This window comes from Egretta garzetta, unplaced genomic scaffold, assembly GCF_000687185.1.
Source record: "Egretta garzetta isolate BGI_Z169 unplaced genomic scaffold, ASM68718v1 scaffold401, whole genome shotgun sequence".
In the NCBI taxonomy this organism is placed as follows: Eukaryota; Metazoa; Chordata; class Aves; order Pelecaniformes; family Ardeidae; genus Egretta; species Egretta garzetta.
This window is the reverse complement of record NW_009258651.1, coordinates 433102-445026: the sequence shown is the minus strand read 5'-3', so window position 1 is coordinate 445026 and position 11925 is coordinate 433102. Positions and strand designations below refer to the sequence as shown.

At 46.6% G+C, this 11925-nt stretch overlaps 1 long non-coding RNA gene across 2 annotated transcripts; it reads right to left on the bottom strand.

The window, feature by feature from the left end:
* Nucleotides 1-484: 484 nt before the first annotated feature.
* LOC118453328 lies at nt 485-11769 on the bottom strand. Of its 2 annotated transcripts, XR_004843252.1 has the most exons (4): nt 10115-11769; nt 8127-8240; nt 5538-7139; nt 485-4838 (listed from the first exon to the last, which is right to left on the bottom strand). It is a non-coding gene; the product is annotated as an uncharacterized LOC118453328 (long non-coding RNA). The 2 variants fall into 2 exon arrangements; XR_004843251.1 differs by having other exon boundaries at nt 485-7139.
* Between the last annotated feature and the right edge of the window lie 156 nt (nt 11770-11925).

The following is an 11925-nucleotide window of genomic DNA, read 5'->3' as shown; positions in this document are numbered from 1 at the left end:
CTTGTGACCAGCTGCCAGCTGGATTTAACTCCATTCACTACTACCCTTTTGGGCTTGGCCATCTAGCCTGTTTTTTACCCAGCAAAAAGTACACCTGTCTGAGCCATGGGCAGCCAGTTTCTCCAGCAGAATGCTGTGGGAAATGACATCAAAGGCTTTAATAAAGTCTAGGTGTACAACATCCATGCTTTTCCCTCATCCACTAAGCGGGTTGCTTTGTGATAGAAGGAGTTCAGGTTGGTCAAACAGGACCTGCCTTTCATAAACCCATGCTGACTGGGCCTGATCACCTGGTTATCCTGTACGTGCCGCATGATGGCACTCAAGCTGATCTGCTCCATGACCTGCCCCAGCACTAAGGTCAGCCTGACAGGCCTGTAGTTCCCCGGATTCTCCTTCCATCCCTTCTTGTAGATGGGAATCACCTTTGCCAAGCTCCAGTCAAGTGGAACTTCCCCAGTCATCCAGGACTGCTGACAGATGATGGAAAGGGGCTTGGTGAGCATCTCTGCCAGCTCCCTCAGTATCCTTGGGTAGACCCTGTCCGGCCCCATAGACTTATGTGTGTCTAATTGGCTGAGCAGGTCACTGACAATTTCCTTTTGGAACATGGGAGCTTTGTTCTGTCTTCTGGCTCAAGGGGCTGGGTACCCAGAGAAGACCTGACCTTATTATTAAAGACTGAGGCAAAGAAAGCATGAAGTACCCATATCCTCAGGGAAAGGATGGGGATTTTGATCCATCATTCAAACTGTCATGGGGCAATATTAATAATTGTCCCCAGACATGCTTTTTTTTTTTTTCTTTTTTTTTTTAGTTTTGGTGGCTTTCTAGTGCTACTCCCTACTCACCCCAGCCTCAGACAGTATTTTGATCAGGTTTTAAGCTCTCCCTTGTGCCCAGAAAACATGGGAAGGAGAGGGAGGGGGAAAAAGAGAGGGAGACAGAGAAGACAAGCTGAAATTGCTGAGATGTGCCAATGCAGATGCTGCAGGTGGAGGGGTGCGAGAGTGCTAATGTCCAGAGTGCAGTGCCCCTGTGCTGGCAGAGGTGTTAGGCGAGATGTGGAATAGTAATTTCAGGGTCAGAGGACAGAAGACACAAGAATTACTCACTGAAATATGCGAACTCAGAAAGCCCTGAGCCACCTAATATTATTTTGAAGTTGTCTCTGCTTCGAGTGGACATTGGACTACATGACTAGCGGAGGAGGTCTGTTGCAGTCTAAATTATTATGTTATTCTGTAATTTTGCTCTATGTCTGCATTTTAAAACAACAAAATTCTTCTTTGGTGATGAATGGTCTTTTGGGAATCATTTTACCAGCATTAGCCTCATAAAACTGACTTGTTACTTGTCTAAAGTACTGACACATCTGTCCGCAGCATGGGCACATTTCAAATGTTATTGGGTTTATCTCCCTTCCTTGGAATTACAGGAGGTTTTCTGGCAGCTTTGGAAAAGAAAAGAAAGACTACACTGCAGGGTCTGGCTGTCAAATTAGGTCTTTGTACATTGACTGCATTCTTAAACTATATTTTACGAAGTAGAGAAGCCTATTTGCTGATCACAAAACTGACCCCATGCAGGGCAGAAATGAAATGTTTTAGATTTGAGGGAGAAGGACACAGTGGATATTTCCCGGCTTTGTAGAGTTCGTAGCAGCAGTGCTATTCCATACAAGCAGAAAGAAGATCTACAGATTTCCAGAAAGACAGCAAGTGCGTATTCCAAGAACACTTAGAGTAATAGTTGAATTTCCAAAGAAAAACAGAAGGTCAGCTGATGCCTTCTGTTAGCACAAGCAGCATGTAGAGGAAAGTCTTAGTCAGCTTTTGAAATCAGTGGACTTGAGAGCACAAACTGGGGTGACATTGTTTCCCTCCCCTCCCTGCTGGAGAAGTGATTATGCTGGTGATTTCGTCCCCTGGCAGGGGTTCAGGGTTACACATGTTTTTTTGAAGGTGCAGTGACCTAACAGCTATCAGTGCAAGCAAATGAGATTGAATGGTGACAGAGCTGGGCCATGGTGCACAGGTCAGGATGCCTTGCTCAGTCCCGCTGTCATCCCCCATGCCTGCAGTGGGTATGGGGTTTGCTGCTTCCCCCCATTTCACAGGCATGATTTGGAATAGCTGCATATGCTTAGGTTTATAGACACATCAGAAAACGGCACTCTTGTGCTTATTCTGCATAACTGAGATATACGGGGTGGGGAGAGGGAAAAGAAATCCCTAGAGGAAGACCATGTCTGTAGCTGTCTGCAGCATTACGCAGCCGTGGCACTCCCTGCTCACTAAAAGCACATTTGCCCGTCGGTAGTTTCCATATTATAAATGCTTAGGAAGAAAAGGATGAGCTTTGCAGAGATTCCTGTGATTTGGGGCACAGCAGGTGCCCAGATGTGAGGCCACACTAAGTATCAAGGCAGGACCACACTGGATCTCTCAGACCCGCTGGCTCTGTCCCCTCTCCAGCAGCCAGCTTTTCCTTGGGGTAACACGGCTCCCACAGTATCCCCCTGTTTGCCCCCCAGGGCAGAACACCCCCCTGAGAAGGGGTCGGGGAAGGAGCTGGCACGAGATGGCAGCCGGTACCTGGTTCCCAGCAGCAGCAGTGGCACCGGGCCCGCTGCCACACAGGTCATGGTTCTGCATCCTCTGTGTGCTGCTGAACTGAAAGCTTGAGAAGAAACAAAACTACTGAATTAAAAAAAAGAAATCCCCTCATAAGCAATATAAAGAAAAGGATTTGCATTCCCCCATGCCTTCTAATATAACCATGAAGCGGAGCAATTTTGAGTATTTATACTCTTATTCTCCAGGCACCTGCTGAATATTTATTACAGTAACGTCTCTTGCGCCTTTCTGTCTGTTCATAAACAGCTCAATACCAGTGATTTGAGCATTCATCGCTTTAAACTGAAGCCAGTAGTTACTGAAAGAAAGTGCTTATTCCGCACAAATTCCTCACATCTTCCTCAGAAAAGGTGATTAAGGGACAACTGTAACTCAGGGGCTCTAGAATATGATAATCATGCCTTGCCTTTGGGAATGAGCCACAATTAATTACCTGCCTTGGAGTGATTTGATTGTTGCTGGCAGGTTTCAGACAAGCCAGCTCTCAGGTGCAGATCTCCTTTTCCTTGTAAGGGGGGAAGCATCTGCGAAGTCGAACACAGCGTTTCCCAGCTGGGGGTCCTGGAGCTCTGCCGGTCTGTAAGGCATCAGCAAGTGCTCTTCAAGTTAAGAACAAGGACTTTACATGTTTCCGTGTAGGCAAGAAAGAAACCAAATGAGCGGATATAAAAAATAGAGCTGAAGCTTTTTTTTTGTTTGTTTTTTCATTGGAAGTGAGAACTGCACAAAAAGGTCGATTTTTTTTTCCCCCCAAAAAAGTGGCAGTTGGCTTTGATAGAAAAATAACTTTATGCTCACTCCTTTGCTTGGGCTTCACAGTTTTGTAAACATGCATCAAGTCCTCAGTCAGATCTGTGGGATGCCGATGAAGACACCCAGACCATGGAGTGTGTACTTAGAGCTGAAATTGAGCTGGCTACCTGCCCTGAGTTCCCACAGATTCCTGGGGACGCAGCACCTGAATCCTGGAGCCTCCCCTGCTCTGGTTCCTGCCAGCACAGCTCCCACAGGATGCTCATTCCTGTCACTCCTTCAGAGCTGTGACCTGCATTAGAGCAGGGTCTGTAATCAGACAAATTCTTCTTCGTCCATCCTGGCAGAATTTGTCTTCTCAGAATGCATTTGGTTTTTCTTTTGGGGTTGTTCTACTGGGTTTGCTTTTGTTTTATTTTCACATGGCATGGTGGGACGATTAGGGTAGGAGACGAGGCCAGTGGATCCACACTGAGATTATGAATCACAGTTTCTTGTCTTAATTTCCTCAGGATGTGAGGTTTGTGAGATCATGCCGTTGCTTTCTCCCTGTTCGGCTCCCCCTGGGTCCAGTTTGAATCAAGCTGGACAGGAGGATAGATGTATCATATAATATGAAATGTTAGCATGTGTTGAGTGAAAATAGCTGGAGAAGCTTGATTTCTTATGGAGGGAAAAACCAAGGAGGTCCTGCCTTCTCATTCACTGGAGAACATAGCCCAGTGGCTGGGATTGAGAAGGAGCTGCTGGATACTGGAACACACTGGTTCTGCTGCTCACACAGGCATTGAGTTGGGTCAGCAGTGGGGAGACACAAACCAGACCACCTCTGGTCACTTGCTGGCAGGACACTGGTCTGAGCACTGAGTCCTGGTCTCTGCTGCGGGTCATGGATGTAGGGCAGTAGGGATTTAGAGGAAGGTCTGGTCCCACTGCTTGAACAGGGATGGCCAATGGCTGGACCAGTAATGCCTTCAGCATCTTGTGGGAGACACCACTGGACCCTCGCAAAGTAGCTGGATGGTGTAGTCCTGGCCCAGCCACCCCACCGCAGATGTGGTCCATGGTGGTGACACGGCGCATGGGTTGGCTGTACCCATTTTTCTTAACAGTGGGATGGAGGCAAGTGGTGGGAGAGTGGCTCCTGTGCTCCAGAGGGGCTCATCCAGTGGGATGTGGTGTGTGCTATTGCAGAAACAGAAATAGTGCACCAAGCTCTTAATACTATCACCATGTTCAGAAAAATGGGATAGGTTTTAAATATGATGTTCCTCTTCTTTTTCATCAAGCTGGGTGCAGTGCTGAGCCAGATGGGTGCAGTCTGTATTGACAAGGCCACTCGCTTTCTAAGAAGGAGTTTTGTTCATCTATCCATCTGCTTCGTATCCACGCAACAGTGAAATGGAGCAGCTTTTGCATATTTATACCCTTGTTCAGCCTGCAGCGCTATGAGAACCAAATGACACGATCTCAGGGAAGTTTTCCCACTTAGAAACACTCCAGCAACCACAGCAGAATAAATGTGAAATTAATGTTATCATTTAATTATTTTTAATCAATACTAGAGCTTGGCAAATTCTCCAAAGAAGTATTCATCAGTGTTAGCTCAAACAAAAATTGTGCTTTTGCTTGGGTATTCACTCTCATTTTTAATGCTGTTCTGAGAATGTGCACACAAATGATTTGTGCTCAGCTGAATGCAAGTATGGTACGGAGAGGCTGTTCTTCAGAGGGGAGGTGGCCTTGTGATTAAAGTGCTGTGTCTCAGGACCTCAGGGACAGGTACTTAGTGCTGTTGAAAACTTTCTTTGTGGCCTTGAGCAAGTCATTTAGGGGAAGTGTTTTAGAGCATGTACTGGATCAGGCACTTGGCCATCAGTTTGAATTTGGGTGCTGGATCCTACTTTGTGCCTTTTAAAAATTTTGCCCTATATATGTATCTAAATAGCTTCAATTCCCCTTGTGCAGAATTTGGGTAATCATATTTCCTTCTTGTCATCTGTAATTTGCCTTGTCTACTTACACCATAGATTGTTGCAGGCAGGAACTTTCTCTACCTGTGTGCTTCTGGGGCTTACAGAGCAACTCTGAGACTTTGGGAGCCACTGCTGCAGAAATTGATCCATGCAGTGTGAAAAACCTTACCAAGGTTCCTGAAATGGCCATCGTCCAACTACTTTGATTTCCTTCCAGCCGTGTGTCATGCTGGGCAGGGAGCAGAGAGCATGGGAGCGTGCCCTGCCAGATCCATGTTGGCTCCTCCTGGGCTGCAGCATCTCAGGCACCATCTCCAGGGTATGAATGGAAGGTCTGAAATCCTGGAGGTCAAGAAAGATCAAAGCACCTGGCACAGCTTTTTTTTTTACGTCACTTAGATACAGCAGCAGCTCACACACCGTATTGAAGAGGAAAGTACAAGACCAGGCTTAAGACAGGACAGGCTTTGGCCAGGTGAGAGCGACTGTGAACAGCTCACTAGTAGCGCAGAGATAGCCAGGGATGGTCTTGGGGCTTTTGAACAATTCCCATTAAGCAACAGATTAAAATGGCTTCTGTGGGTAGTATCTAGCCACAGGAAAGGGCTGTCACAACCTGCTAAAATATTGACTACTGATCTCTGCTCTGTAAATGAACACCACGGCTAATGGGATAACGTCTTTTCTTCATACGTACAACACACCGTCGTATATGACCAAGACATATGTCCATATACATCTTAAAAAGAGGTTGTGTTGGACAGAGGCAAAGTGAACACAGTGTGTAGAGGCAGAAATGGCATATTTTTTTGAAACTTCTGTGTTCCTCAAAAAAATTCCAGAATTATCTCCCAATTCAAACAAAATCTGTAACCTCTCCTTTTCTCTCCAGATTCAAAGGCCAGTGCAAGTCAAGGCTGAATTGAAGTGTAAGGGTTTCCCCCAGCAATACACTTTCAAGACCAGGTCTACTGTGCCATGAAGGACGGGGGGCATGGGCTTCAACGAGAGCGACCTCAGCCCAGCTGCCACTGCTGCTGGCTGCTGTTGCTGTCCCTTAGCTCACCCTGTTCAGGCAGCGTTCGGCACACACAGAGAGAGGCTGTGAGTGGGACATACATGGCTCCATACCTTTCCATGTTGGGGTTTTCCCCCTAACCTTTGAGATGGTAGTGATGCCATCTCAGCCACCCTACCTCTGCCTGAGGTGTCACCCTTGTGTCCTTGCCAGGTTCTGCTCTGTGCACGTCACGCGGCTTCTCCTGGTGACTGTGCAGTGCCCACAGTAGCCTGAGCTGTAGCTGTGCAAGCACAGGGGCTGTATCAGAGCTGGTGTTTGGGGCCTCAGGTGCAGGTGGTTGGCCCTGGCCAGGGATGAGGGAAGTGACAGCTGGGGTTGTGTATGGAGGTTGCAGCTTCCATCATCGGTGGCCTGGTAGCATTTGATCATGGATGCCATCACCACCTGATATCATTTGATCATGGATGACATCCCCAGGTGTGGTATTAGGACTTGGTACCAGGCTGAACCTCCGCTTGCACTTCTGTCTAATGGGCTGCAGCCACCAGCTGGGATAAGGGTCTCTGCAGGTCCACAGGAGCCAGCCTTGCCCCGTTCCCTCCTCCATGTGGGGTGTGACGCTGCTCTGCTCCCAGGTCTGGAGCTGCGCTGTTACGTCGTGCTCTCTGCAGCCGGCCAGCGGTATGAGTGACTGCTGCGATGTTTGAGGAACTGTGACGTGGTGGATGATGGTGCCGAAAGTCGTGTTAGCTGTTTGAGGGGGTGTTTACAAAACCTGACAATGTTTCTTTACCTGACAGTGCAACCTTACTGCTAGCATCATGAAGACATCAACTGTGAATCTTTCTCTCTAGCTTGAACATAAACAAAACAAAGTATGCATATCACAAAGCATTATAACACATAACAACTTCAGACATATAAAAGTGGGTTTTTCTGGTGCTTAATACTTGCTCTTCAGTGACAGCAATGTTCACATTTGTGTGTTTTCTAGCAGATATATAAAATATATTTGTCTCACCTTGGTATAATCTATGCAAACATCAGTAATCTATATAAACTCCAGTAGCTGGTAATGACAGGGGATGGCACCAGAACTGATCATCCATAGAGTTATTCTATTGTAAGTTAATTCATTCAGCAAAGCAAATATCTTATTCTAATTTATTAGCTTATATTCCAGCCATCAAGGCACTATTTCTCTGTGGTCTTTCAATTGCCTTTGTTCTTTATTTGCTTGATATCCATCAGTTCCATCTTTTTTCCACTAGTAAACAAATTTTCTTTATATTTGGCATAAATAAGCAAGCAGTAATGCCAGGGTGACATTCTAGTGCAGCAAAATGACAGCTACTGAAATCCTCATGTTTTCTAGGCTTTTCTAGGTTTTTCTTGCTGCAGACATCTTTTAACATTGCTCCTTAAGGCTTTGCTGCATCTTGGACAGAAAAAGAGATTCTTAATGGCTAGGGTGTTTAATACTATTAAAAATTGGTGTCTTTACCTTTCTTTCTTTCCCTTTAAGAGATGTCAATTTAAAATTGATTAAGGATTACGCTTATCAGTTACCAATTAAGCTTTTTAGTTAACCATCTGCATTTGAACCCCTATGTAAATTGCCTTGGTTAAGACACAGTTACTAGACAGGTATAAATCTCCTCTAACAGCTATCTGTACAATCTGAGATTGTTACTTCTGTCCCAGTTCAGTCACAATATTTTATTATTTATTACTCACCTGTCCTAGATTCTTTCCATACTTACACAGTTGCTTGACAGGACTTACTGGAGTCAAGAGTAATGTCAAAGATGAGTTGCTGCCCTTCAAATTCTCGTTCCGTGGTGGACCACCCTTTGAAACAACCCAACAAAACCCGTCAAGACAGTTATTACATTTTTGAGCTCATTTTTCCCAAAGCTTGAACTAAGAATGATGAAATCTCATCTAAGGTGGGTTTGTTCTTTTCTGGTTTGGTATTTCTGTGTGCTACACTGTAGGGCTGACAATTTTCATGGTTACAGCTGGATCTTGCCCTTTCCTGGAAAGCCTCTGTGGGGTTTCACTGAAGCACTGGCACGCAGCCTCCCCTCCTGCACTGCATGCTTTGTAGTTTTGGGGCTTTCCAAGTCCCCTGCCTTTCCCCTCTCCACTGCTCTCCCCTCCTCCCCCCCTTTTATTTGTTTAAGTTGCAATTTTTTTTTATTTGAACATGTAGCTATTGAATATTTAATATTTTTAGCTGATATTCATCTAGTACTTCATTATCAACACACTATGACTGAGGCGTCTTATTTCTTGGCCAGTCATTGCCATGTGAGAAGAGGATCCGTGTACGACAGGGACAGAACATAAACCATTAGAGTGACTGGAAGTTTTTCATCCCATTCTTTTCCTGTGCTGCTGGACATCTCTCCCAAGGCTTCCTTTAATGTTCAGTTCTCTCTGCCCACTGAGTGGGAAGTTTGGGAATGTCTTTTTATGTGAAATCATTGCTTGACTCCTAAAACGTCATTCCATTTTGGGGCAGCTGCTCTATCTTTGTGCCTCTGTGTGTCTCATGGCTCTTAGGGCTGCAGCCTTTGCTAATGCATCCATTTTGTTACCTCCGTCCCCTCTTTTTGTCTGATTTTTGGTGGACTTCCACATGCATTACTTGTTTACCACCATTTCTTTTCCTTAGGGTTTGGGCCACTTGTTCCCAGAAAGCAACATGTAGTATTAGCTTGCCATCTCCTGAACATGCCCCTTTGTTTTCCCATGTTGGCAGCCAGACAGCAATAGCTTGGCAAATCAATGAAAATAGCAAGTAGTTTCTCCCAGTCCTCATTTTATAGTATTTCTTTAGCAGCCCAAGTTTCAGCTGCTTGAGCTGAATTGAGGAGTTCTTTCACTTCTGTGTATGTTTTCGTGCTTATCCAAGTAGCTGCAAATCCTCTCACAGGTTCCCCATATTTACAGTAACTGGATCCATCAGTAAACAGTATTAGCCATTTTTCTTCCCTCCTTTTTTTTTTTTTTTTTTTAAAGTCTGAGTCTGGATTTAACAACGAAATTTGTTTCCTGGTCATTTCATGTTCAGATCCTCATCTTTGGTAGAGGTGTAAACACCTTTGCTCTCCCCAGTGTTTTCCCCTGTCTAGTTAAGGCTGGTGTCTGCAGCACTAGCTGCGGTTGTCTACCTGCTTTCTGGAGCTTTCCCAGCCCTGTGCCTTTGACAGGTCTGTGATGGGGGTGACTTCCCTGTGTCCCCTGGCCTGTGCGTGCTCCTCCATGCTGTGCGAGAGCCGGCTGCAGGGCTGTCAGAGCTCTTGCCCTGCACATAGTTTTGTCTTTTGCATCAAGATCACCCCCACTTTGTCAGTGGTGGGTCACCGAATATGCAACGGGTCTCCTATGCTGGGGCATGCTGGTGCAGGAGCCTGATCAAAATCTTCCTTCAGCTACCTTGGTGCTCCTGCCTGGTCGAGGCCCCATGGACACCATCTCTCCTCCTTGAGGGACATGGTCAGCATCTGGCTTTTGCCTGCTACTGTTGGAATAAAACTTCTGGAAAGTTAAATCTTCTTTGCAAGGCCGATAATCCTGATATGATTGGGCATGCGTGTGTGTTTCAATGAGCTCTACCTGTTGTTTATCAGCAGCCTTTCCTCTTGCCCAGCTCTTAAATTTCCCCCTGTACCAGTTGGGTATTTGTTCACCTCAACTGGAGCCTAGTTTCCTCTTACCTGCAGCACTCTCTCTTTATTTGCTCTCGTGGCCTCACAAGAGGGTCCGTGGACCACCATCTACAGAAGATGTAACTGAAGCTTGGCTGTTTTCTAAGAACTTCTCCACATTTCCATAACACACACAGGTCCGGTTGCCAGAGCATTACAATGCCTATAAAGCACTGGCTGCCCCATCTGAGTATGGAAAAATCCTAAAGTCTGTGTTTCTACTTCATGTCCAATACAGGTCAGGGCTGCTTTGCTTTGGTGGCTCTCTGGGGTCCCCAAGGGGCTCTTACACTGAGCCAGCTGAGGATCCTGCACCATTTTGGAACTATGTGTATTCACTTCATTGTGATCAGTGCTCTAGTTGCTGGTTGCCCCCATAAAGTATGGACGGGTCTGGGGAGAAGCAGCTGGAGGTTTTGAGGAGGTGGGCATCCCTACTGTGCAGAATCAGGTCTGTCTGGGCCAGGCTTTACTGCTTGTTCCTTTTCCAGCTCTTGTGGTTTAGTTAATCTGGGTTGTTGTTCTTAAAAGGCACTAAAGGGCGCCCCTCTTGCAGCATTCATGTTTTCTCCTTCAGTCCTCAGCTCCATGACCTGCTGAAGTTCCTTATTCTGTCTCTGTCTCGGTACGCCAGTAAAATCACTGGCCTTTGCCTCAACTTTGAAATACTGGCTTTTCTCCTTTAACCTTGTTTTCTATGGAGCAAACAAAAAATGTTACTGCTTGGACTGTTTCACACACCCTCTTCTTCTTTCTCTTTACATTTTCTATCTATCTGTGCCTGGTAAAATTGTTCTGCCTGAATGACTTTCCTCTTAAGCTAGAGCTGAGTCAAATGCTGTTGATTTATGGGTTCGGTAATCGCCCTAGCAGCTGGTACCAATCCATCCATCATTGCAGGTTTAATTTTGAACCTCAGCGTTAGGTTGCTGTCTTGGTCCCTCCTGCATGAAATCTGATCTTATATTCAGTACCTGCTTTCTTGATTAAAAAAAATCATTCTGGTCCTTCCTCATCTTTCTCTTCTTCCAAACCAAGCAGCCACACCACAGTTAGGGAGAGCAGCAGTGCCTCCTCAGTCCTCTGCAGCAGGCCCTGGCATTCTCCCCCAGCTTCTTCCCCTGGTGCTGCTCACACTGGGATGAGGTTGGATGGCTCAAACCCTCTCCTGCATCCCTTCAGCAGCAGCTGTGTGCCAGCGGTGACTGGGGACACGAGGAGGGTTGGAGGTACAGTACTTTGCCAAGGAGCGGCCAGAGGGGAGGGACAGGTGTTTATCCAGTAACCTGGTGACTCCACACGAGCCAGCCTGGGATCGGACTGGCCAGCCCCCTCCCCAGCCCAGGGGTCAATATCTCCCCCCAGAAACCCCTCTTGGATGGCTGCAGCCACTGCCTACTGCTGCATGACTCTTCCAAAGACTGTTGTCCTCTGGCAAACCAAAGAATCAGACCCATGATGCTGAGTCTTTTTTGCCGTTGTCCTCACAGGTGCCCTTTGCTGATCTGGGTCCTGATCTCAAGTTTCTGCTGTATAAGCTTTTGCAAGCTGTCCATCGCAACCTGCCTGGGCTCACTCTGCCAATGGTGTGGGTGGCAGGCTCTCTGCTGCAGAGGCACACACAAGCATCCTGGCTTGTAGCAAGAACAGTGTGGCCAGCAGGAGCAGGGAGGTGATTGTCCCGCTGTGCTTCACACTGGTGAGGCCACCCCTCGAATACTGTGTTCAGTTTTTGGCCCCTCACTACAGGAAAGACATTGTGTTGCTGGAGCATGTCCAGAGGAGAGCAACGAAGCTGGTGAGGGGTCTGGAGCACAAGT